At 35.7% G+C, this 27,254-nt stretch overlaps 1 pseudogene; it reads right to left on the bottom strand.

Moving 5' to 3' along the window:
• LOC105707393 (rRNA-processing protein FCF1 homolog) overlaps window positions 1–11,571 on the bottom strand; it is a 43,691-nt pseudogene extending 32,120 nt beyond the window's left edge.
• Window positions 11,572–27,254: the final 15,683 nt, after the last annotated feature.

Raw genomic sequence — 27,254 nt, 5'->3', positions numbered from 1 at the left:
ATGCTATTCCACTGGAAGAGTTAAATCTTTAATTAAAACTTGAAGTATCTTACATTTGTTAACTGCATTTATTCATATTCATTAGGTACTATCTAAGTCCATTTTGTTACTACTGTAAACCAATTTTCTGATTTACTCAGTGAGAAAACTCAAAGAATTTAACTGAGTTGGCCTTAAGTCATCACAGGTCTAGTTTAGCATGAAGCTATTTCTGGAGAGAAGTTATTCTAAATTCAAATTCAGTGCTCCTTAATCATGTTAAGAAGTGGGAAACCATTTTCTGAGTTAGGAGTGGGAAAATAACATAGTGATATATAAGGATCTACAAGTGAAATTAGAGGGAGTTGGGGGAAAAACAAAGCAAAAAAGCTATTATTTACTAAGCTATGTTCTACTATCATCACACAGATTGGTGCAATGTTCATCTTCTGCAAGAGCTTTATTATAATCATGTAATTTAATCTTCATTGACAATTTTTAATGTATACAACATTAATTCTACCTTGGCTATAGCCATGGTTCTTTATGCTCATCCTGCTCCTCTTCCTGGTACTCTCCTGTTCCTTGGAAAACCCAGAGGGTTATTAGGAGTAGTCTGAGTCTTAAAAATAATGAAGAAGCAGTGGGAGGCTCAAAAGTTGAAAATTATAATGATAATTGAACACAGGTGGAAGTATGTTAACAAAAAGTTGGAGATACCAAAGCCAAGAATATATATTTGACAAACAAAAACTCTCCACAGTACAATAAGTACTAACATGATTGTTATCAGAGAAGATTTCAACAGATATTATCTTGTCAATCAAGGGTACAGAAATCTTTGTTGTTGAATTCCAAGACACTTTATTCCATTATCTTTAAAATTCCAATCTTTATGTCGATAATTTTACATCTTCTCCTTCAAATACAGTATCTCTACTCTATGGTAGGCCAATTTTGGATGTCTTATTATTGCAGATCTTAGAGGCAGGCATGCATTTGGTCTAAATATAAATATTTCATGTCCCATACATAATACAAATATTTGAAATGCCTCCACACACTAGGATGATATTTTCATAAAAACATTACAAACATTGGAAGAGAGGGTGAGTTAGAAGGAAACACTATCTTCACATATATTTTTTTCTGCAGGTCTTGATTGGCTTTTTGTTAGTAGACTTCTGCTAGACATAATCTACTCCTAGAATCTAGGAAGCAAAAGAGGCCAGCAGAGAAAAAAAGAAAATTGTCTTTCGAGTCAGAATGATTATGATATGAGTTGAACACATCAAGAAATGTTAAATCCAATCAATAAACCTGAACTAGATTATCTCAAAAACAGGCACAGGCCATATCAGTGGAAACTAGTGAGTAAAATGTTTCTCTCTGCAATAAATTTAGTCTCATATATACTCTCTTAATGGTTATCAGCCTGTGCAGAGAGAATATGGTTCCCAGCTAGGTCTTGTGCGTAGATCAAGTAATCAGATTCTATGGTAATAATGTTGCTAAAATTGCACTACATTTATAAATTTAAAAATTGGGTTTCCGAAATAGGAAATCTGTGTGGGCATGTGAGAGATAGAAAAAAAAAAAGAAAGGAGGAAAGAGAACAAATGAAGGAAGAGAAATATTCAGAATACAAGATGGGCTTTAAAAATGTTTATAATTTCCAGTTTGTCAATGGTAGAATAGAAATCTAGATTCAGGCCTGCCAAAGTCTCTAACCCATGCTGCCTCTACAATTTCTATCACTGACATAATTCTCACAATAGATTATTCCTACTATTTCTCCCTTTCTCTGAAGTGATAATCTTTTTTAGGTTTCTATGATTGCATGTATTATACAAAATCATTATTATAATCCAATATTTATTTACATGTTAGACAAGAAGGCTTCAGTTGTTTTATATGAGCTCCATATAAAACAACTGAAGAGCTCAAAGTTTGAATTTGTAATGGATTTTCTAAATTCTTACATTTCTGAATTATTTATGTTGTTCAGATTCTTTGGTATTAATAGGACATCTTTTGTAAGCCTTCCAATTATTCATAACACAGACAAAATCATTGATAATCTACTAAACGCTGATTGAAATCCAATTAATAACTTAAATAATGCTTTACCAGTTTGCAAAGATGAACGGTTGCATCTATTATGAAGACATTAAAATGTGTTTTACATTCTAATTACCATCAATAACATAAGGAATAAGCACTTTTATTAATCATGAGGAAATAACATGAATTTTAATATCAATGAAATATAAATATTAATATCTGCACTCTGTTCATGTGTTTATTAAATGTCCCCCAAACTAGAGTTCTGCGTATTTAATTTCAGTGGTAATTCCCTGCCAAGTTTTAGCTGCAGCACATTCTTCAAAAAGTGATCATTTCTACTTAGACATTATATATATTCATTAATCACTCATCCATTAATTCAACATATACTTATTAAATTTCTTTGAGCCAAAGTTTCTTCTTGGCACCGAGTTTATAGTGATAAACAAAATAGAATAGGATGGTGCCCTTTTAGCACTGAATGGAACAATAAACAAATAAATAAATATTTATTATTTTTCAGGAAATGGCATAAAGAAAAATCAAGCATTGCATGGGAATCTAGATATTATTCAATGTCTTTAACAACTGATTGACAAATTATATTCAATAAATGACCACCAGACTTAGTTTTGAAGCAGCATCTTACAGGTACTCTTCTAGGCAGATTTTGGGGTCCTTGGGAGTAAAGTTGAGGCATCTAGCAGCAAAGGTTCATTTAGGGGGCTTGGGAGACTCTTTTCTGGCCCTTATGAAAATACAATAAAATCCCACCACAGCATGCTATGTGGTATTCAAAATTTTATCACATAAAGTATGGTGTCATGATATTGTGAGTTTAACAACTACAAAAAATAATAATATGTTTTTCAAACAACCTGAACTGCTAAAACTAAAAGTAAAGAGCGTAAAACTTATACTTTACTTAAGTGACTATATACTAAACTCAGAAGTTCTAAAAGAATCAGATGTCCATCACTTTCTAACCCTCCTATTTTCCCCATTCTCAATACAAAATCTTTTCCCAGTTGCATTTAAGAACAGGTTATGAACAAAAAACAGGGTACTGTGGTTTGAACGTTCGCTCCAAAATTCAGATGTTGCCAATGTGATGGCATTTTTTATAGTATTAAGAGGTGGAGCTCTCACAAGCTGATTAGGCCATTAGGGCTTTTTTCTCATTAATGAAATAAAAGCTGTTAAAAAGTGGCTTTATGCAGTGTTCAGCTAATGTGTTCTCTTGTTTTTCTGGCATGTAATGGTGCAACGAGATGGTCCTCAACACACACCAAACGCCAGTGCCTTGTTCTTGGACTTCCCGGCCTCCAGAACTGTGAATAAATAATTTTCTGTCCTTTATAAATTATCCAACCTCAAGTATTCTGTTATAACAGCATAAAACAGGTTAAGACATAGGTGTTGGAAGTGCCAATCACCAATCGTGCTATATCCAGAGCACATTATTATTGAGTTCTATTTTATATCGATGTTTTAACTTCTGAAATATACTTAAAGATAAAATATATACTTAAGTTGAAACAAAGATTACCATCTTGTTACATCTACTCTTTGTTCCTAATCTTATTTTCTGAAGCAACACAGCTTTCTAAAGACAGTAATAATGTCTTAGATTTACTTCTGTGAGCACACACCATTTTGGCAGTCATATTAATATGACACAATAAATTTACTTTTAATTCAAATACTTTGGCTACCCCACCCCATCTATGTGGCTTTTAGCTTCTTTTCTTAGAAAACACACACACACACACACACACACACACACACTCTTCACCTACTAACATGTAAATCAGTAAGTCTACTTTGTTTTCTTAGGTGATGTTGACTTCAGCGCCCTTATCATGGTGCTTTCCTCAAAGAATATAATTGCTTTTAAGAGAAATCTGGGCTACTCAGAATATAATGTGTTCACTGACACATATTATATGCAAGTTACAAGTATGTATCTCGGTTCTTCTTCCTAAATATTTGAGAAGTATTCAATTTTGTTTTCTCCTGCTTGACTTCTGTCTATAGTTTCAAAATAATGCCATGATTTTATTTTCCTGAATGGTCTTTTTCCCCATTTTGACAGCTTATTTTCTTTTGAATATTTTTTTGTCTCTTACTATTGGGTGTTTTTGAAAAAGAAAAGCCTATTCTTAAAGCTTTCTTTCATATATTTTCCAAAGAAAAAATTGTACCAATGATCACAAAATCATTATCATCAGAATATCATCAGATTGTCTGCACCCTTCTAAGGAAATGGATAATTTGTTGATTGATTGCTGCCAAGTTCAACACTATACAAGAAATTTGAGGTTTACTGGGACAGAAACAATATACTCTATAATTTCTCCATTACTGCTAGTAAATCTAATTCTGTTGTTAGCAAGTAATATTTAGATGCATGTCAACAGAGGGACTTTGAAAATTTGGAGAAAGTCAAAAAACAATATCATCATATTTTAACAGATTAACAGAAGATCCATACAGAAAGTAAAATACATAAATACTTGAATCAAGAGACCTAACACTACAGGTTTCCCAAGAGCTCCCTCATTAATTTCATGCTTCATTATTTCTTTAGTATGTGACTATACATTCCTACAGAAATACACTTTTCCTTTTATGTATTTTTGAAATTTATATAAATAAAACTACACAATTCATATCCTTTTGTGTTTGATTCTTTATATTAAGTATGTTGAATGCAGCAGCAATTTATTTAATTTCATTGCTGATGATGTTCTATCAAAGAAGTATGCTACAATTTATTCATTCTACTTTTAATAAATATTTAAATTATTTTCAATTTGGGGATATTATTAAAATGCTGAAATAAATATGTTTGTATGTACATCCTGATGTTTAAGTGAATGTTTCTCTAAAGTATATGTTTAGGCATAGAATTCCAGATCCATTGGATACATGCCTCTTTAAAATTACTGAATGATGATAAACTGTTTTCTAAAATGGTTTTACAATTTAAATTCCACACAGCAGTTCATAAGAGTTTTCACTGCTTCACACTATCCCCACCAGTTAGTATTATCCTACCTTTGTTCCAACTACCTATGAGGTGTAGAGCTATCATGTTGTATGTTTAGCATTTCCCTGGCAACAAATAAGGTAACCACTTAATAGATTTTCACTGGCTATTTGATTTCCTATTTTATTAACTGTCTGTTCAAAATTTTGCCCATGTTTTTTCTATTGAGTTGTGTTTTTCTAATTAATTTGTAAGAGTTCTTTATACAAATTGATTGCCAGTTGTATATGTGGCAAGTTTATTTTCCTATTCTGTGGTTTATCTTTTCATTTTTTGTGTATTTTAATGATCACAAGTTCTTAATTTTAATATTGTCAAATTTATCAACCTGTTTCTGTATATTCAATGCCATCTCATCTTATTTAAGATACATTTACTTTCCAGAATTCTAAAAGATATTATATTACATTTTTAAAGTTTCATTAATTCATATTTTACATTTAGAGCACTAATCTATGTGGAATTGATTTTTGTTTATTATGTGAAGTAGGGGTTCCATTTGGTTTTATTTCATAAGGAAAACCAAGTTTCTGAGCACCATTTATTAAGAGTACCATTCTTTCTCATCTTTATCCAAGTACTGTGTCTGTAATGAATCAAGTAGCTGTATATACAAGAGTAATCCTGGGTCTCTGTATTCTGTTCTTTTGGTCTATTAACATATCTTTGTATCCAAAAGACTTAACTATTTTTTGTAACTATATTTCTAGAATTGCCTCTCTGTATCCCGTCTGTTCTATTTCAGGTGCAATGGAGAAAAAGAATATCAAATTTTATAACAATTCTGGCTAGGTGTAGTGACATACTCCTGTAGTTCCAGCTACTCGGGAAGCTGAGGCTGGAGGATCACTTGAGCTCAGGAGTTTGAGACCAGCGTGGGCAACATACTAAGACCCTCATCTCTCAAGAAAAACTACATTCAATTTATAAATAAATTTGGGGATAATTGGTATCTTTATATTATTGGCTGTTCCTGTAAACATGATGTACTCCTCCATTTATATACATTTTCTTAATAAGTCTCAATAAAACCATATGGTTTCACATGCAGACTTATTGGATGTCTTTTGCTAGATTTACTCCCAGACAATTTCAAGTTTATGCTATTTAAATTAAAGTCAGATTTCACTTTTTTGTTATCCTGTTGATATACAAAAATATAATGTATTTACATGTATTTGTTATATATATATATAAACTTTGTTAATGTCACTTATAGATACAATGATTTATCTGTTTATTATTTCAGATATTCCTTATATATAATCATAACACTTGTGGATAATGACAGTATATTTTTTGATTCCTTACATATATTTTTCTTTCCTTACTATACTAGCTAAAACATTGTATAAAACAATATTGTATAAAAGTGATGATAAAGTTAGTTTTTATATCATTCCTATTTTCTAAGAGAAAACTTTTAGTATTTCAGAATTAAGTATGACATTTGCATTTTTGAATAATTTCTGTGGTTCAAATGTCCCCTCTAAACTCATGTTGAAATTTAATTCCCTATGTGGCAGTATTGGAAATGGGGACTTTAAGAGGTGATTAGGTCATGAGGGCTTTGTCCTCATGAATGGATTAATCCATTAATGAATTAATAGTTGAATGGTTTATCATAGAAGTGGGACTGGTGGCTTTATAAGTAGAGCAATAGAGACCTAGAACATTAGCATGCTCTCCCCTTGCCATATGGTGCCCTGTGCCACCTTGTAACACTGCAGAGTCCCCCACGAGCAAGAAGGCCCTCATCAGATGCAGCCCTTTGATTTTAAACTTCTTAGCCTCCACAACTGTAAGAAATGAATTCCTTTCCTTTATAAATAATCCAATGTGAGGTATTCTGTGCTAAGCAACAGAAAATGGAATAGTTCAGTAATTATACTTGATTATGTTGGGGAAGTAGCCTTCTATTTCTAGTTTGCCAAGTTTGTTAAATCATCAATGAATGTTAAATTTTATCACTCATGCCTTTTCTATTTTTTTAAGTTGCTCATATAACATTTCAGTTATTCATACAGTCTTTGGTGCATTTCAGTATCAAAGTAATTTAGGAAAATGAGATTGGAAATGCGTCCTATTTTCTATTCTCTCAGAGTTTGTATAAAATTGGAATTATTTCTTCGTTGAATATTTTAGAGAACTAATCACTGAAGGGATTTAGCTCAGAATTTTCTTTGTGAAAAAATTTCTGATTATGAATTTGATTTCTATGTTTTTGAAATTATTATTATACAAATATAAAATAATAGACAAAGAGAACATCATAGAAAGGCCAAAGACAGCCCTGAAATAATTTAAGAAATATGATAATTTCTTTTCAGTTAGTTTTGATAACTTAGCTCTTCAGCAGTTTGCAGATTTAATCTAAGAATTCAAGTTATTGCTAAAACTTATTTAAATATGTTCTAAATAACTTCAGGCATTATAGAGATATGCCTTTTTTATTACTGTGGTTATTGGTGTCTCACATTTGCAATATATTAGCCTCATTTAATTATGTATATCAGTCATTTCAAATAGTCCCTAGTTCGTGGTCTCTAGTAGATGTTTGTTTTCTATTTGTTGATATATTACTATTTGCTTCTAAATTATTTAGGTTATTGTACCGACTTTTTCCCCACCAAATTGACTTGGTTATATAGTTTATTAACTTTTAATCTTTATTTTATTTAATTAATTGGTTTTTGACACAGAATTTCTCTCTGTGTATGTATTGCCCAGGCTGGAGTGCAGGGGTGCAATTATGGTTCACTGCAGTCTCGACAGCCTCCTGGCTCAAATGATCCTCCCACCTCAGCTTCTGAAGTAGCTGGAACTACAGGCCCGTGCCACCACGTCTGGCTAATATTTCAATTTTCTTTTGGAGATATGGGGTCTCACTATGTTGCCCCAGGTTGCTCTTGAACTCCAGGGCCCAAACAGCCTCCCACCTTGGCCTCCCAAAACGCTGGGATTACAGGCATGAACCACTGCACCTGGCCTTTTATTTTTGATGTATACATTTAAGACTGTAAATTTCTACTAAGTACTGCTTTCACAACATTCCAAAGGTTTTGGTATGCAGTATATTTTGTCATCACTTTGATATTATGCTCTTTTCTAACTTTAGTTACTGTTGAGAAATCAGCTATGATTTCTGTAACTGTTGTTCATTTGAAGACAATATTTTATTCTTACTTATTTTAATATATATACCTTTGTAATTTTAAAGTTTTACCATAATGTGACTGGCTTTTTTTCATTTATTTATATGGTTTGAAACTCATTGGCTTTATTAAATTTCTGGATTATAGTCTCATAAATTCTGTAAGAGTCTCACACATAGTCACATCAAATATTGCTTTGGTCACTTTATTTCTCATCTAAGTTTTGGGATTCCAACTGTTGATATATTAGACCTTCTCATCGCATGCTCTATGATTTTTACTCTTTTTGTTCCATCTTTATATTTTGTCTTTAGGTGCTTACTTTTTGATATAGTATGCTGATTATTTAGTTCACTCATTGTCTCTTCAGCTGTTTCTAATGGGGCTTTGGTATTTAATTGTAAGTGAAGTTTAATCTCATTTAATCTCCCTAATAACCTTGGAGGTTGTTTCTAGGATTAGTCCCATTATATAGAGAGGGAAATTATGACTTTCAATGATTATGGAATTTGCCCATGTTCTCATAGCTAGTGACAGTACCACATTATCAGATTACAGAATTTTACTTGGAAAGAAACAAGTAAAATTGTTAATAGAGGCCAGACATAGTTGCTCACACCTGTAATCTCAACACTGGGAGGCCGAGGTGGGAGGATGGCTTGAGGACAAGAGTTCAAGACCAGCCTGGGCAACAAAGTGAGACCTCATTTCTATAAAACATGAAGACAAAAAATTAGACAGCTGTGGTGCTGCATGCCTATAATCCCAGCAATTTGGGATGTTGAGACAGGAGCATCACTTGACCCCAGGAGGTCGAGTTGGCAGTGAGCTGTGTTTGTGTCACTGCACTCCAGCCTGAGTAACAGAGCAAGACCTGTCCCAAGAAAATAAAATTGTGAATGGAAGTGTAAACTGAAGCTTAGGTCATGACTTTGCTAATTCTTTTTTCTGCCATGAAAATATTGCCCATGATATAACTAGCTGATACTAATGTTTGATACTAACATATTAAATGTTAATGTTTTTAATTGCCTGGAATTTGTATGTAATATGTTATGTGTATATTTATTTGTGGTTTACACATAATTTCTTTCTGTATGCTTAGGTGAGAATGCACAATTTCTTTTTAACCCTGATATGAGAAAATTACCAAAGTATATGTTAAAATTATATTGGTTTTACTTTAATCAAAGTTTTATTTACTATTAATCCAAAAAGGGGAAACATACTAAAATTCAGAGCTTGATGTATACTTACTTTTTAAAAGAAGGGAAAGGGAGGGGGAAGTAGAGAGAGGGAGGAAAACAAGGGGAGAGAGAGGAAAAAGGGGAGGTGGAAGAGGGGAACAACTATCAAATCATGGAATACTATGCAGCCAGAAAAAAATGAGGTTCTGTGGGGGTTTTTGGCAACATAGATAGAATTAGAGACTATTATCCTAAGAAAAATAACTCAGAAACATAAAATCAAATATCACATGTTTTCACTTATAAGTGGGAGCAAAACAATGGGTACACATAGATATACAGAGGGAAATGTTAGACACTGGGGCTCCAAACAGGAGAAAGGGGGAGGGAAGTGAAGGTTGAAAACTGACCTATTGCATACAATGTCACTATTAGGGTGATGGATACACTAGAAGCCCAAATCTCACCATCATGCAATATATCCATTAACAAACCTGCACATGTACCCCCTGAATCTATAAAAAAAGAAAAAGAGAGGGAAGCACCCTCAAAAATAAAATAAAATAAATGACTATAAAATTATCACACACAAAAATAAAACCCTAAAGAACATTTGTTATAAATTTCATCTCCTTTTCCACCTCGTAGGTAAACCAGGAACTAATTCCACGTGATATAGCTGATGGGGAAAGAGGCATAGGCACCTCTAAAATCAGAAGAGTGAAAAAAATGTATAAGCCCTCACCTATCTATAGCTAACTGAATTAGCAAATATTGATACTTCAGCAGAAATACACTAAATAACAGAGAGCAAAGCGCTTCTGAGGACATCTTCACGTTCTGTGCTCTACTGGAGTTCACTGCAGATACACATTTTCGGAACTCTCACTAAGCATTTGTTCAGCACAGTGTAATGCTGCTGTAAAGCACCTTACTGAAATATCAATTTACCTATTCAGAAAGTCCAAGGCTATGTCCCACATTTTTTGTGATATATAGTAAACCCTCACTATAATAGACAAACAAGTAGGAATACTTCTTCTTATTTTTGAATATGTAAATTAGGTCAGAGTTTCCCAGAACAGTACTTATTTAGAGAGCGCTGTCATGTCATAGTAAGCAAGTTTACCCTTATTCACACCAAGACCATAAAGGGAATGTAATTTTGGAAGGAATAGTAATGTACAACCATTTATAAAGCTGACTATAAAATCCTATTTAAGCAATGTCATTGTTGGTTCCTGTATAAATGAACACATTATTTAAAACTGGGTATGAACTAAATAAAAATTAATCATGAACAAACTATGCACACAAAACAACTCATATTCATAGAAAATTTTAGAATTATGAGTTAATTTATTTAAATTTTGGATATGCCAAAGTTGGAAATATTAGGATATTGTATAGTTGTTGTGATCAATGGGTAAATGCATCATTCAAAAACAAGGAAAGAGAAAGATTATAAGGTTAGATGTGTTCTTAAATTGTTAAACCTCAAATTTGGTCAACTACATTTCTGAATATTAGGAACAAATAATAAACGAGACCAATAACACTTATGATTGGCTAAATCTGGCATTGTAACATCATAAAATGAAAGTTGATCAAGATCATACCAATAATGTGTACTAGTATTTTTAATTTATTTTAATATAATATTTTATATATATATATATATCTCGATGGTCTCATTCTTTTGCTTCTTTGATCCAATGAATAAATTCAAAAATGATGTTTTCAGTGTAAATGAGAATATCTTCCAAATTTGATATGGGTCATGCTTTGAGAGTAAACTATAACCTAAAATGTGAAACTAACTTAATAACATATGATTAAAGATTTGAAGACGGCCAAATAGGAACAGCTCCGGAGCACAGTTCCCAGCAAGAATGGTGCAGAAGACAAGTGATCTCCACATTTCCAACTGAGGTACCAGGTTCATCTCAATGGGACTGGTTGGACAGTGGGTGTAGCCCAAGGAGTGCAAACCGAGGCGGAGTGGGGTGCTGCCTCACCCACGAAGTGCAGCGAGCCAGAGGGCACTCCGTCCTACCAAACGGAGGCTATCAGGGACATTTCTGGCCACCCCAGAGCTCTGGTTCCGATGCTGCACTTCTCCCGTGGTCATTACCACCCACAGACCAGAAGATTCTCACATGCCAACAGGCACTGTGGGTTGCCAGGGCAAATCTGGGCAGCTGATTCAGCCAGCACCACAAGTTCCCAGAACAAATCTGAGCAGTCATTTTGACTGGCGCCTGGAGCACCTGTCAGGCAGAGTCACCCATACCACAGAGAGAAAGGGGGCTAAAGGCAGGGAGCCAGGTGATCTGGCTCCACGGGTCCCACCCGACAGAGACCAGCAAATTGAATCCCACTGTCTTGGGATTTTCAGAGCCAACACAGCAGTTTGAGGTAGACCCTGGATGGTCGAGCTACATGGGGGCAAGGGTGTCCACCATTACCGAGGCAGCTCTAACCTTACCTGTGTAAACAAAAGCACAAAGAAGTTTACACAGCAGCTGAGGAGAGCCCACTGTAGCTCAACAATTCCTCTGCAGGCAGACTGTGACTAGACACCCTCTTTGCTGAGCAGGGCATCTGTGAAAAAAGCAGCAGCCTGTCAGCGACTTATAAATAAAACCACACCTTCCCAGGACAGATCACCTGGGAAAAGGAGCAGTTGTGAGTTCCACTGCAGCAGACTTAAACGTCCCTGCCCAGCAGCTCTGAAGGGAGCAAAGGAGCTCCCAGCACAGCACTTGAGTTCTGACAAGGGACAGACTGCCTCCTCAAGAGGCTCCCGGACACATGTATATCCAAAGAGTCACCTCATACAGGAGAGCTCTGGATGACATCCAGTAGGTATCCTTCTGGTATCAAGCTACCAGAGGAAGGAATACACAGCAATCCTTGCTGTTCTGCAGCCCCTGCAGGTGATTCCCAGGCAAGCAGGGTCTGGAGTGGACTTCCAGCAGTCCTGCAGCAGAGGGTCCTGTTACAACGAAAACTACAAACAGAAAGAAATAGACTAAACATCAACAAAAAGTACATCCACACAGAGACCCCATATGAAAGTCACCAACTTCAAACACCAAAGGTAGATAAATCCACAAACATGGGAAAAAACCAGTGCAAAAAGGATGAAATCACCAAAAACCAGAACACCTCTCTTCCTCCAAGGGATTACAACTCCTCATCAGCAAGGGAACAAAACTGGATGGACAATGAGTTTGACGAATTGACAGAAGCAGGCTTCAGAGGTGGGTAATCACAAACTTCTCTGAGCTAAAGGAACATGTTCTAATGAAATGCGAAGAAACTAAGAACTTTGAAAAAAGGTTAGACAAAATGCTAACTAGAATAACCCACTTACAGCAGAACATAAATGACTTGATAGAGCTGAAAACACAGCACAAGAACTTTGCAAAACATACACAAGTTTTAATAACTGAGTCAATCAATCAGAAGAAAGGATATCAGAGATTGAAGATCAACTCAATGAAACAAAATGAGAAGGCAAGATGAGAGAAAGAAGAATGAAAAGAAATGAACAAAGCCTCCAAGAAATATGAGATTATGTGAAAAGACCTAATCTATGTTTGATCAGTGCACCGGATTGTGACGGGGAGAATGAATCCAAGCTGGAAAACACTCTTCAGGATATTATCCAGCAGAACTTCCCCAACCTAGGAAGGCAGGCCAATATTCAAGTCCAGGAAATACAGAGAACACCACAAAGATATTCCTCTAGAAGAGCAACCCAAAGGCACATAATCGTCAGACTCACCAGGGTTGAAATGAAGGAAAAAATGCTAAGGGCAGCCAGAGAGAAGGGTCGGTTTACCCACAAGGGAAGCCCACCAGACGCACAGTGGATCTCTTGGCAGAAACCCTACATGCCAGTAGAGAGTGGGGGCCAATATTCAACATCCTTAAAGAAAATAACTTTCAACCCAGAATTTCATATCCAGCCAAACTAAGGTTCATAAGTGAAGGAGAAATAAAATCCTTTATGTACAAGCAATTGCTGAGAGATTCCATCACCACCAGGCCTGCCTTACAAGAGCTGCTGAAGGAAGCACTAAACATGGAAGGGAACAACCAGTACCAGCCACTGCAAAAATGTACCAAATGGTAAAGACCATCAACACAATGAAGAAACTGCAAAAACTAAGGGACAAAACAACCAGCTAGTATCAAAATGGCAGGATCAAATTCACACATAACAATATTAACCTTAAATGGAAATGGGCTAAATGAGCCAATCAAAAGACACAGATTGACAAATTGGATAAAAAATCATGACCCACTGGTATGCTGCATTTAGGAGACCCATCTCACGTGCAAAGACACACATAGACTCAACATAAGGGATGGAGAAATATTTACCAAGCAAATGGAAAGCAAAAAAAAAAAAGCAGGGGTTATAATCCTATTCTCTGGTAAAACAGACTTTAAACCAACAAAGATCAAAAGAGACAAAGAAGGACATTACATAATGGTAAAGGGATCAATGCAACAAGAAGAGCTAACTCTCCTAAATATATATGCACCCAATGCAGGAGCACCCAGATATATAAAGCAAGTTCTTAATGACCTACAAAGAGACTTAGACTCCCACACAATAATAACGGGAGATTTTAACACTCTACTCTCAACATTAGACAGATCAACAAGACAGAAAATTAACAAGGATATCCACTACTTGAACTCAGATCTGGACCAAGTGGACCTAAAAGACATTTACAGAAATCTCCACCCCAAATCCACAGAATATACATTCTTCTCAGCACCACATTGCACTTACTCTAAAATCAACCACATAATTGGAAGTAGATCACTCCTCAGCAAATGCAAAAGAAAATCGTAACAACCAGTCTCTCAGACCACAGTGCAATCAAATTAGAACTCAAGATGAAGAAACTCACACAAGACTTCACAACTACATGGAATCTGAATAATCTGCTCCTGAATATCAACTGGATATACAATGAAATGAAGGCAGAAATAAAGATGTTCTTCAAAACCAATTAGAACAAAGACACAACATACCAGAATCTATGGGACACATTTAAAGCAGTGTCTAGCAAGAAATTTATAGCAGTAAACACCCACATGAGAAGTGAGGAAAGATCTAAAACAACACCTTATCATCAAAATTAAAAGAACTGGAGGAGCAAGATCAAACAAATTCAAAAGCTAGCAGAAGACAAGAAATAACTAAGATGAGAGCAGAACTGAAGGAGATAGAGACACAAAAAAATCTTTCAAACATCAATAAATCAAGGAGCTGGTTTTTTGAAAAGATCAGCAAAATAGATAGACCACTAGCCAGACTAATAAAAGAGAGAAAATTGAATAGATGCAATAAAAAATGATAAAGGGGAGATCATCACCAATTCCACAGAAATACAAACTACCATCAGAGATGACTACAAACTACTCTATACACATAAACCAGTAAATCTAGAAGAAATGGAAAAATTTGTGGACACTTACACCCTACCAAGACTAAACCAGGAAGAAGATGAATCTCTGAATAGACTAATACAAGGTCTGAAGTTGAAGCAGCAATTAATAGCCTGCCAACCAAAAAAAGTTCAGGTGCAGACGGGTTCACAGCTGAATTCTAAATTCTACCAGATGTACAAAGAGAAGCTATTACCATTCCTTCTGAAACTATTCCAAACAATACAAAAAGAGGGAATACTCCCTAATTCACTTTATGAGACCAACATCATCCTGATACCAAAACCTGGCAGAGATACAACTAAAAAAGAAAATTTCAGGCCAATATCCATGATGAACATTGATGCAAAAATCTTCAAATAAATACTGGCAAACCAAATGCAACAGCACATCAAAAAGATCGAGTAGGCTTCATTCTGAGGATGCAAGGCTGGTTCAACATACGCAAATCTATAAACATAATCCATCACATAAACAGAACCAAAGACAAAAACCACATGATTATTTCAATAGATGCAGAGAAGGCATTTGACAAAATTTAACAGCCCTTTATGCTAAAAACTCTCAATAAACTAGGTATCAATGGAACATATCTCAAAGTAATAAAAGCTATCTATGACAAATCCACTGCCAATATCATACTGAATGGGCAAAAACTAGAAGCATTCTTTTGAAAACCTGAACTAAACAAGAGTGCCCTCTCTCACCATTCCTATTCAACATGGTATTGGAAGGTCTAGCCAGAGCAATGAGGCAAGTAAAAAAAATAAAGGTATTCAATTAGGAAAAGACGAAGTCAAATTGTCTCCATTTGCAGACAACATGATTGTATATTTAGAAGACCCCATTGTCTCAGCCCAAATCTCTTAAAGATGATAGGTAACTTCAGCAAAGTCTCAGGATACAAAATCAATGTGCAAAACTCACAAGCATTCCTATATACCAATAACAGAAAAGAGAAAGCCAAATCATGAGTGAACTTCCATTCACAATTGCTGCAAAGAGAATAAAATACCTAGGAATACAACTAACAAAGGACGTTAAGGACCTGTTCAAGGAGAACTACAAACCGCTGCTCAAGAAAATAAGAGAGGATACAAACAGATGGAAAAACATTCCATGCTCATGGTTATGAAGAATCGATATCATGAAAATGGCCATGTGGCCCAAAGTAATTTGTACATTCAATGCTATCCCCATCAAGCTACCATGGACCTTCTTCACAGAACTGGAAAAAAAACCACCTTAAACTTCACATGGAAACAAAAAGAGTCCGCATAGCCAAGAAAATCCTAAGCAAGAAGAACAAAGCTGGAGAGATCATGATACCTGACTTCAAACTATACTATAAGGCTGCAATAATCAAAACAGCATGGTACTGGTACCAAAACAGAGATATAGACCAATGGAACAGAACAGAAGCCTTGGAAGTAAAACCACACACCTACAGCCATCTGATCTTTGACAAACCTGACAAAAACAAGCAATGGGGAAAGGATTCCCTGTTTAATAAATGGTGTTGGGAAAACTGGCTTGCAATGTGAAGAAAGCAGAAACTGGATCCATTCCTTATACCCTATACAAAAATTAACTCTAGATGGATTAAAGATTTAAACATAAGACCTAATACCATAAAAACCCTAGAAGAAAACCTAGGCAATACCATTCAGCACATAGGCATAGGCAAGGACTTTATGACTAAAACACCAAAAGCAATGGCAACAAAAGCTAAAATAGACAAATGGGATCTAATTAAACTTAACATCTGCACAGCAAAAGAAATAATCATTAGAAGAAACTGGCAACCAACAGAATGGGAAAAAATTTTTGCAAGCTACCCATCTGACAAACGGCTAATATCCACAATCTACAAAGAACCAAAACAAATTTACAAGAAAAAATAAACAATCCCATCAAAAAGTGGGCAAACCATGAACAGATACTTTTCAAAAGAAGACATTTATGCAGCCAACAAACATATGAAAAAATGCTCATCATTACTGGTCATTAGAGAAATGCAAATCAAAACCACATTGCGATACCATCTCACGCCAGTTAGAATAGTGATCACTAAAAAATCTGGAGACAACAGATGCTAGAGAGAATGTGGAGAAATAGGAACACTTTTACACTGTTGGTGGGAGTGTAAATTAGTTCAACCATTTTGGAAGGCAGTATGGCGATTCCTCAAGGATCTAAAAATAGAAATCCCATTTCATCCAGCAATCCCATTACTGAATATATACTCAAAGGATTATAAATCATTCTATTATAAAGACACATGCACACAAATGTTCATTGTGGCACTGTTTACAATATAAAAGACTTGGAACCAACCCAAATACCCATCAAGGATAGACTGGATAAAGAAACTGTGGTACATATACACCATGGAATACTATGCAGCCATAAAAAAGGATGAGTTCATGTCTTTTGCAGGGATATGGATGAAACTGGAAACCATCATTCTCAGCAAACTGACACAAGAACAAAAAGCCACACACAGCATGTTCTCACTCGTAAGTGGATGTTGAACCATGAGAACACATGGACACAGGGAGGGGAACATCACACACTGGAGTCTGTTGGGAGGTAGGGGGCTAGGTGAGGGATAGTTGGGGGTGGGGAGGGAGAACATTAGGAGAAATACCTAATGCACGTGATGGGGGGATAGATGCAGCAAACCACCATGGCATGTGTATATCTATGTAACAATCCTGCACGATCTGCTCATGTACCCCAGAACTTAAAGTATAATTAAAAAAAAAAAAAACTTATGATTAAAGATTTATAGAAAAATTCAAGCGAGTCATTGTACAGTAATCTAAATGAAACATATGATTTTAATTTTCTAAGTGTAAAAATTTGCTTGGGATGTATATTTCATTTGAAATAAAAGTGGAAATTATCCTCACATCATCCACTTAAAGGATATCACGTCAGAATGTAGATACATTATTATAACTGGAATGTGAAGTAGATTTTTGTTTCCCACCATGACAGTGTATGTGCAGAGAGATGTGAGTGAAAAACACTATTTTAAGAAACAATGGTGGATGCCATATGTCACCAAACATCCAACCGTCTGAATACCTATAATTTAGTGACCTTTTTCAATTGAGAACTGCACATAGGTCCACTCCATGGCAACACTTTGCCTGTTGAAACCTGTTGAAGCTTCATGCTTATGTTTTGTGTGAAGAAATGCTGTTGCTTTAAACCCTTAGAGAAAACTAACCGAATTTAAACATAAAAACCTTCAGGAACAAAAAAAAAAGGTAGCTGCACAAACCTTTTAAAAAGAGAGGCAGAGAGAAAGAGAAAGACTCATTTATGAAGCAGCATCTGGATAAAAAGTCATTACAGAAAATTCCATGGGTTTTTAAAAGTTTACTTTAAAACTTATCTACTCTGAATGCTAGGTAACTCTCTCTGTTTGCTATATATTATTGTCAAAGTCTAAGCCAATGTACACAAGTCAGATTGAATCAGTAGTAGAATATGGTCAATTGATTATTCACAAATGTTTTAAAAGTAACCATTGGTTGGAGCAATGTAGCTCATGTTTGGTTTTCATATACATGTGTATGAGTAGGCACAGCCAAAGCAAAACTTTATTGTGCTCTGATGTCAGACTTTATTTTGATTGCATTCTGTTAGATTTTAATAGCCTGCAGCTGTGTGAATATAAGGGCTTCCTTCTGCTCTTCTAAAAAACAAACTCTACATGGTAGAAGATAATTTCCTTTAGTCTCACGTGGAACCACCATGTAAGAATATAAAATCATAGCATTTAGCCTCAACTTCCCTCTACTCTCTCAGTTCTATAGAAACAATAAATTCAGCAGAGAAATGGTATGAGAAACAAAAAATCATGTGATCCTCAAAACCCGGATTACTTAAGGTTGCTGTGGCAATTATTTTTGAAAAAGTATTTTAATACGATTTAACCTAAAAGAAGATACTTGAAGTGTTAAACCCTATTGACTGCTTTGACGCTGTTATACTTTATTTACTCCTTGTGGGTTATTTCTTGTAATTGTGAAAGCATATCCAAGAAGAGTGGCAAACATAGATATAGATTTAGGCTGTGTCCAGCAGTTTAAATACTATATGTGTTATGGAAAAAAAGATTATTAAATTATATCTAAGTTTTAAAATTGAATTTAATGCTCCAAACTTTGATATAAACTTTACATTAACTAATACTTCTTGCCTCACTTTATCTTCAGATTCTCTTGGACGTTGAAAAAAAAACAACATTTTTTAATATGAAGCATCTCTCTTTTTCTGTTTTGTTCCTCGTCATACTGAGGAAATTATATCTATAGGGATTATATGTCCAAGATAATAATTAGCAGGCTGGCCAAGAACAATCCTTGAGGTAGATGGATTTGTGTGTGTGTGTTTATGGCTAACTTCATTACCTTCTGTAAACAATTTAATCTCTCTGTTCTTTATTTTCCCAACTTGCCAATGGGACTAGTTCAAGGAATAATTGTGAAGACAGAATGTCTTTCAAGATTTCTGATTCAATATAATTATGCCCTATATTCTGTCTCAAATATTCTCAAAAAGAAAATGTAAAGAAAAACCTGGAAAATAAACAATACAACAAATGATTTTTTCAGTTTGCCATGATAAACAGTGAGAAGAACTGAAACAATGATGTGAGTTCCCAGTGCCACCCCAGATCTTCTCAAAGTTAAAAATCAGTATTCTAAAAGGCATAACCAATGTCCCTTTGATTAGAACACCTTGAGTTTTAAGGTCACAAGAAAGATTGTTTAGGTCACAGCAGAGGCTGTGGCATGATACCACAGAGCCACAGGGAGGGGGAGCTAAGGAAATTATGCATTTGGCAAGCCATAAGCCATTTCTCTTGTTTACAATCTTGCCTTTGGCTAGGGAAGGTGGCGGTGAGATGGGTGTTAAGTAGACAAAGAATGAAGGAAGGTCTGTGGATGCCAAATACTAGTATAGAGAAACATCTGTTCTATAAAGCTTTGCATCCAACATCTAAGCAATGTATACTCCCAGAATAAATAGTCCTTTGAAAGAAGAATGTGAAAGAAAAGCCCAAATAGAAAGAATGGACTGTTCAGCTCACTTCACTTCACTTCCATTATTTGTCAGCATGCAGCCTGCCTCAATCAAAGATGAATAGAAAAGGAACCAAAATAGTACTTATTTATAATAACTGAAAAGGCAAGTATAGGCTACAAATCATAAAAAGGAGCTGCCTAAATAAATATAGAAATATTTGGGACAAACTATTTTGCACAATCTCTGAAATATAGACAAAATGATTTGTGTAAAAAAAAAAAGAACATAAAGAGAATACAAGCCTAAGTATGCAAAAAGAGATTGTTAGAAGCAATCTTCTATCTATGGCCAAGTATGGAAGTCAGCAAGTTTTTTCCCTAAAAAGCAGTTATGATGCTGAACAAAACTGATTTAAAACAAAAACATTGTCAGCACTCTTGAAATTATCCAAAAGTAAACAAGAAATAATCTGAGCAGTTTTCACCCAATGCAAAAAGGCAAGAAGGAAACTGTCTCAGTCCATTTGGTTGCTTAGTCCATTGGGTTCGGTAATTTATAAACAAAATAAATTTATTGCTCACAGTTCTAGAGGAAATTTATTGCTCACAGTTCTAGAGGATGAGAAGTCCAAGATCAAGGTACTAGCAGATTTAATGTCTGATTATGGCCCATTCCTCATAAACAGTACCTTCAGGTATGTCTTCATATGGCAGAAATGGGGAACAAGCTCCCTCAGATTGTTTTTATAAGGTCACTAATCCCATTTGTAACAGCTCTGCCCCCATGACCCAATAACTTTCCCCAAATTCCCCAACTCTTAATACTGTCACAATGGGGATTAAGTTTCAACATTCCAAGCAGAAAGTAAGGGGAAAGGATAAAAGGTCTTCCCCTCTGAGATTGTTTTGTTCTCCAAGACAAAAATCTTTCAGAATATTCATAGCAATATTGTCTTGGGTTTCATTATCCAAAATCTCATCACATGACCACTCCTAGCTGCAAAAGAGAGTGGAAAATTAGTATCTAACATTTTTTGGATCTGGGCACAAAAAGTACCAGGGTATTATCAGAAGGAAATAAAGGGTGGATAGATGTTAGATAGATCAACGTGTCTGCCAAAACTGCTTTTAACTAAAGTAGCATTTTATTATGATCCAATATTTCTAAAGTTGTATCTATCTAAAGTTTTACCAACATTCACATAGAGATGCAAGAAATTAAATTCACCAAGTGCCAATGATGTTTACTTCTGAATGGTTCAATTTGGGAAAATACTTTTGCTTTTATCTTCATCCAGTGCTTTGATCATTTTTGAATATGTATCAATTTTATAATATTACTAAAACAATTATTCCTTTAAAAGACTTTTAAAAAATTTTGTGAAAATCAAAATGTTTTCAATGACAATGTATTAGTCCATTTTCACATTGCTATAAAGAACTACCTGAGACTGGGAAATGTATAAAGAAAAGAGGTTTAATTGGCACATGATTTTCCATGTACAGAAAGCATGGCTAGGGAAGCATCAGGAAATTTACAATCATGGCAAAAGGTCAAGGAGAAGTTGGCACATCCTACATGGCTGGAGCAGAAGGAAAAGAGAGAAGGGGGAGGTTCCACACACTTTTAAACAACCATATCTCATGAGAACTCACTCACTATCATGAAAAGAGCAAGGGAAAAGCCTACCTCTATGATCCAGTCACCTCCAACCAGGCCCCTCTTCCAACTTTGGGTATTTCAAATTGACATGAGATTTAGGCAGGGACACAAATTCAAATCATATCAGATAGTATTATTCTAGTAACAGATCCATATGGAAAGGCATTCAAACTAGTTTTCAATATATAATATACTGACATCACTGAAGTTTCCTAGACTTTGATAAAAGTGATCTGAGCACAAAGAAATTCATCTTTCTACAATAAAGGTGCATTATGTTACATTTTAAAGAAAACGTTGCAGAGAACAGATTTTTTAAATATCCAATTTAATTTTTTAAATTGCCATCAATGCTGATTACTTCAGTAGGCCAAAAAGTACATAAGTGCAGGACTTAATAGATGTGTACACACACACACACACACACACACGTATAATTCCTTCAGAGCAACACAGAGACCAAGATGCATGCATATGCATGTGCGCGCGCGCGCGCGCGCGCGCGCGCGCGCACACACACACACACACACACACACACTCTTGCTCTGAAGGAATATCTAAGGCTGGGTTATTTGTAAAGAAAAGAGATTTATTTAGCTCAAGGTTCTTCAGGCTGTACAAGAAGCATGATATCAGCATCTGCTTCTGGTGAGGACCTCAAGCTACTTCCACTCAGGCTGGAAGGGGAAAGGGAGCTGATGTGTAGAGATCACATGGTGGGAAGCAAAAGAGAAAGGAGAAAGATGCCAGAACCTTTTTAACGAGCAGTTTTCATAGCAAGTAATATAGCAATAATTCACTCATTACCATGTGGTTGATACCAAATCATTCATGAGGGATTTGTCTCCATGTCTTAAACATTTCTCACCAGGCCCTAGTTCCAACACTGGGGACCAAATTTCAACACAAGACTTTTCAGGGCCAAACAAACCATGTCCAAAACCACAGCAACATGACATATAGATTTTATTAGGACTCTATCAATCCAATATAAATAAGACAGAAAATCATACGGAACAGCAGTTCAATGCTAAATTCATAAAATCCTTATATATTGTTCAATGAATGTTTGATCCCATTCCTTTTTCTGCAGAAGGTACTAATATTTCAAACTTATAACTATTTCTTCCCATATCATAATTATATCTAATTGACTTGGCAGAGCCTCCAGGAGGACATCCCAGGATTGAGTAGCTCCATGGACAATTTCCATCAAAAAGTTTCCTAAAAAGAACTATTAATCTACACCAGTAACTGGTCAAAATAGTTCTACTAACCAAAGGTGTTGCCTCCTTTCACAAAGAGTAAGACAGTAAAAAATTAGCCAACACTCAACATCTGATTTTCTGCAATCCCTTCTCCCTCTTTCATTTTTCCTGAACAGATGAAAGAAGAGGGAGGATGAATAACCACCAGGCATAATTATCATTTGTGTCATCACTAAGGATTTTAAACAAGAGTACTATGAATAAGTCAATAATACATTAGGAAACATTGATTACATTAAAGTATAATTAAGCCAAATACCCTAGTCCAGTGGTTACAAAACTGTGGCTCCCAGATTAGTAGCATCAGTATCACCTAGAATCTGTTAGAAATGCAAATTTTGAGTTCCCTACAGGGCCTACTGAATCAAAAACTTGTGTAGGTAGACTAGAAATCTGTAGCTTAACAAGCCCTCTAGATGATTCTGTACATCCCTTAAGTCTGAGAACCCCTGTTCTAGTCCTTCAGCCTACTCAATTTTCCCCAAGTCTTTACCTCTTTTTCCTTTCTCTTCAACTTGTGTTTTCATCTAACCGGTGGTTCCAGATGGGATATTACTTGTCCTCATACTAGAACTTAGTACTAAGCTTCTATTTTTACCTCTATCTTTATGATGTATATACATTTACAATTATATATGTCCAGAAAAGAGGAAAATGAGAAACTTCCCCAATATAATAATGTTTTTGTTGTTGTTATTGTTGTTGAGATGGAGTCTGACCCTGTCAGCCAGGCTGGAGTATAGTGGCATGATCTCAGCTCCCTGCAACCTTCACCTCCCAGGCTGAAGAGATTTTCATGCTTCAGCCTCTCCAATAGCTGGGACTACAGGTGTGTGCCCCCATACCCAGCTAATTTTTTGTATTTTTAGTAGAGATGAGGTTTCACCATGTTGGCCAAGCTGGTCTTGAACACCTGGCCTCCAGTGATCGGCCCACCTTGGCCTTCCAAAGTGCTGGGATTACAGGTGTGGGCCACCGTGCCTGGCCAAATAATGGATTTTTACATTGGAGTGCAGACCCCTAAATGTCTAAGGTTTAGCTTGTCCTCTAAAGGAACATGATTCTGGAGGTTAAATTTCTTCCCACAACTCTTTTATTCACTGCTATTCTTCCTGCTAAAAATGGTGCAAATGGAGGGAGCAGGAGAGAGGAGATTAAAAATCAAAGAAAAATTGATGGTTCTCACAAATGAGAACACCTATGGTTGCTAACTTAGAATTTTCTTCTTCATTTTTACCTATACTTTAGTGATGAAAAAGCTATTTGATCTATTTGAAAACAATTTAAATTTGAAAACAGACATTTAAAATTATTTCAATTGAACATTATGGTCACTGGATTCAGCTGTATTCCTCACATTGTTTTTAAGGAAGCAAGAATGACTGAGCTATCTTTGCAACCATATGCATTTGTCAGTTCATTAGTATCAACTTATTTTTTGGTTTCTCTTCATTCTTTCATATATATTTTTCATCCAAGCTATGAAAATGTAGGAGAGGTATATCTTGGCATCCATATGTAAAATCAGCTTATAAAATTCCATTCTCTGTATTATATAATACAAAAGTCACTCCATATTTCCCTGGAGACATATACTAATTTCAGTTAAGTTAACGTCACTTTCTCTAGAAGACTCTTATCATCACTAAACAAAACTATGCAGGTTTTTTATATCTTAAACTATTTACATTTACATTCTCATTTCTAGGACATCCATTTATTGGAAAATTTATTTGGGTTAAAATGTGACCCAGATAAGCCAGGTGAAATGGCTCAGGCCTGTAATCCCAACACTTTGGGAGGCCGAGGAAGGTGTATTACCCGAGGTCAGGAGTTCAAGACAAGCCAGGCCAACATGGTGAAACCCCATCTTTACTAAAAATACAAAAATCAGGTGGGCATGGTAGTGGACACCTGTAACCCCAGCTACTCAGGAGGCCGAGGCAGGAGAATGGCTTGAACCCAGGAGGTGGAGGTTGCAGTGAGCCAAGATCACACCATTACACTTCAGAAAAAAAAAAAGTGACCCAGATATGTTTCAAAATTAATTTTTAGAGAGCTGTAAATTTAAAAAAAAATGCACAAAGGAAACAAAATTTATTCTTCTTCTTAATAAAATACCCAAATTATTTCTATGGTTTAAAATAATCTAGCAGTATTAGTTATCTATTACTGTATAACAAATTAATGTAAAACATAGTAGCTAAATACAAAGTTTATAATTTCACAGTCTCGTGAGTCAGGAAAACGGGAGGAACTTAGCTGGTTGTCTGTGGCTCAAAGTCTCTTATGAGACTGCTGTTAAATCCAGTTTAACCTAAACCTGTCTCTGTATATCTTTTAAGTTCTGTCTAAAGATTTCACTGTACATTGTGAAATATAACAAGTGGAGGTATAAGCAGACTGTAGCCTACACTTGTGCCAGTCACCAAGTTTTGGCCCATCAAATGTAGCCAACTGTTTGAGCCATGTTCAAATAATGCAAATGCCAACCTGTAACTAATTCAGTTATTTCTGTACTTTACTTCCATTTTCTGTATGTCACATTTCTTTTTCTGTTCAAAAATATTCTTTCATCACATGGCTGTGCTGGAGTCTCAGAGCCTATTCTGGCTCAGAAGGCCACCCAATTCATTAATCATTCATTGCACAATTGAACTCCTTTAAATTCATTCAGCTAAAGTTTTTCAGATTTATCAGATTGTGTCAGAAGTGGGACCTGAACTAGAGCTTCTAAGAACCCCCAGGAACACTGAGTGGCCAAATGAGTTACCCTCTTAGACCCATTGTGTCTGTTTCTCTCACTCAGAGAAACTGGGAAACATGGTAAGTTCTCTCTCAGATTCCAAACCTCTTTGGATTTGTGTTTTGAGCTCTCTCAGATTCTTTGAGCAAATTTCTGATCCAAACTGGGTTTAGAAGTCACAATAGAAACTGGACTCAGTCTAGGCTTGGATTGGATCTGGTAATTAACTGGCTTGGATTCAGTTAGAGGTCTCTTATGCCTGACTGTGTCAGATTAAAAAAATGGTAGTAATTCGAAATGTTGCTGGGGGTGAAAAATTTGGCTTTTAGAAATTTGCAGGGATTTTCGTGTTCTACCTTTTTATTTCATTTTTCTTGCATGCTTATGTAGAAAAGAAATCATTGGCTAAGTTGATCAAGGGAAGCTGAGAGCAAAGCCAATATTTAAGGTGATAATGAGATCCTTAATCTCTGTAGAACTGAGTTCCTTCCAGCTTATATGTGAAAAAGTATTAGACCCGAAAAGCAGCAAAGTCTTACAGAAATGGCGAAATCTCACTGAAAATAACTTACAGTGGAATGTTCCAAATGAACTACACTGTACTGAAATGCATTAGAAAATTAAGGCTCTCAAATTAGCCTCATCTAGGGATGCCTATTAATGTACAGAAGCTTCTAAAAAAAATTCTCTATTCATATGGTCTTTACAAAAGACAAATAAAAGTTTAAGCAACTAATTGATCTAAAAAAAAATAAATCTGCTTTGCACTCTTTGCTGACAGCTATGGGTGACAGGATTAGACATGCACAGGACCATGGAACATAGGGAATTTTTTTCTCCCCAAAGCGGGAAACTTGAGGGCTTATGGGAATGCTGGAAAAGATCCTTCACAGACAGCAAGCAGCTGTCTGAACTTTTGATTCAGTGTTGCTGCAATGGGTGGGTTTTTCTCTGGTCTCCCTGAAGTTCTTGCCTTTCCCCCCTCACTGCAGGCAATGCTTTTCTCTCTCTGTCTCCTTTCCCTTTCCTATCTTTTCTTTACTCAGGATGACCACCTTGCCCAACCACCACATGTTGAAACTCCTTTAATCCACTTTGAATGGATTAGATGGCAGAGCCCAGCCAGTGGCAAGTTTAAGCCTGGCCCATTCGATATTGGGCACTAAGCAGAGTCGCTAATGCCTATGTTTTGTCACACATGTTTTGCTCTGACTGGAATGGGAAATGTTAATTCGGGTCCCCATGCAGCTAGTTGTGTGGCAACTTACAAAATTGATAAGCTTTTGCTTATGATTCCATGAAAGCAAAAAATATGATTTTTCTTTGGTGTTGCGGCTTGGGCCCCACGGCTATGGAGCAGCTAGCAGGGTTACCAGTGCCACTCAAGAAAAGGGAAACTGGGCATGCCGGCAAAAAGAGTAAGGATTTCTTACCAGTCAGACTTCTGGCCTCTCTCTCTCTGTGCAAACTCATTGAATGAATGGTAAAAATCACTGTTTATCTCCTCTGTAAAATTATGACTAATGGGAAAAAAAGATTTGTGAGGCTAGTCTTAAGCCCTGGCAAATCCATTGTAGTTTGTGCTATGAATTTTTATTTCTGCATTGTTCTGTCATA

The sequence above is a fragment of the Aotus nancymaae genome, unplaced genomic scaffold (genome assembly GCF_030222135.1).
Source record: "Aotus nancymaae isolate 86718 unplaced genomic scaffold, 86718_ANA_hifiasm-v0.15.2.pri h1tg000058l, whole genome shotgun sequence".
In the NCBI taxonomy this organism is placed as follows: domain Eukaryota; kingdom Metazoa; phylum Chordata; class Mammalia; order Primates; family Aotidae; genus Aotus; species Aotus nancymaae.
The sequence above is the reverse complement of the archived record's forward strand: the minus strand, read 5'-3'. Positions and strand labels throughout refer to the sequence as shown.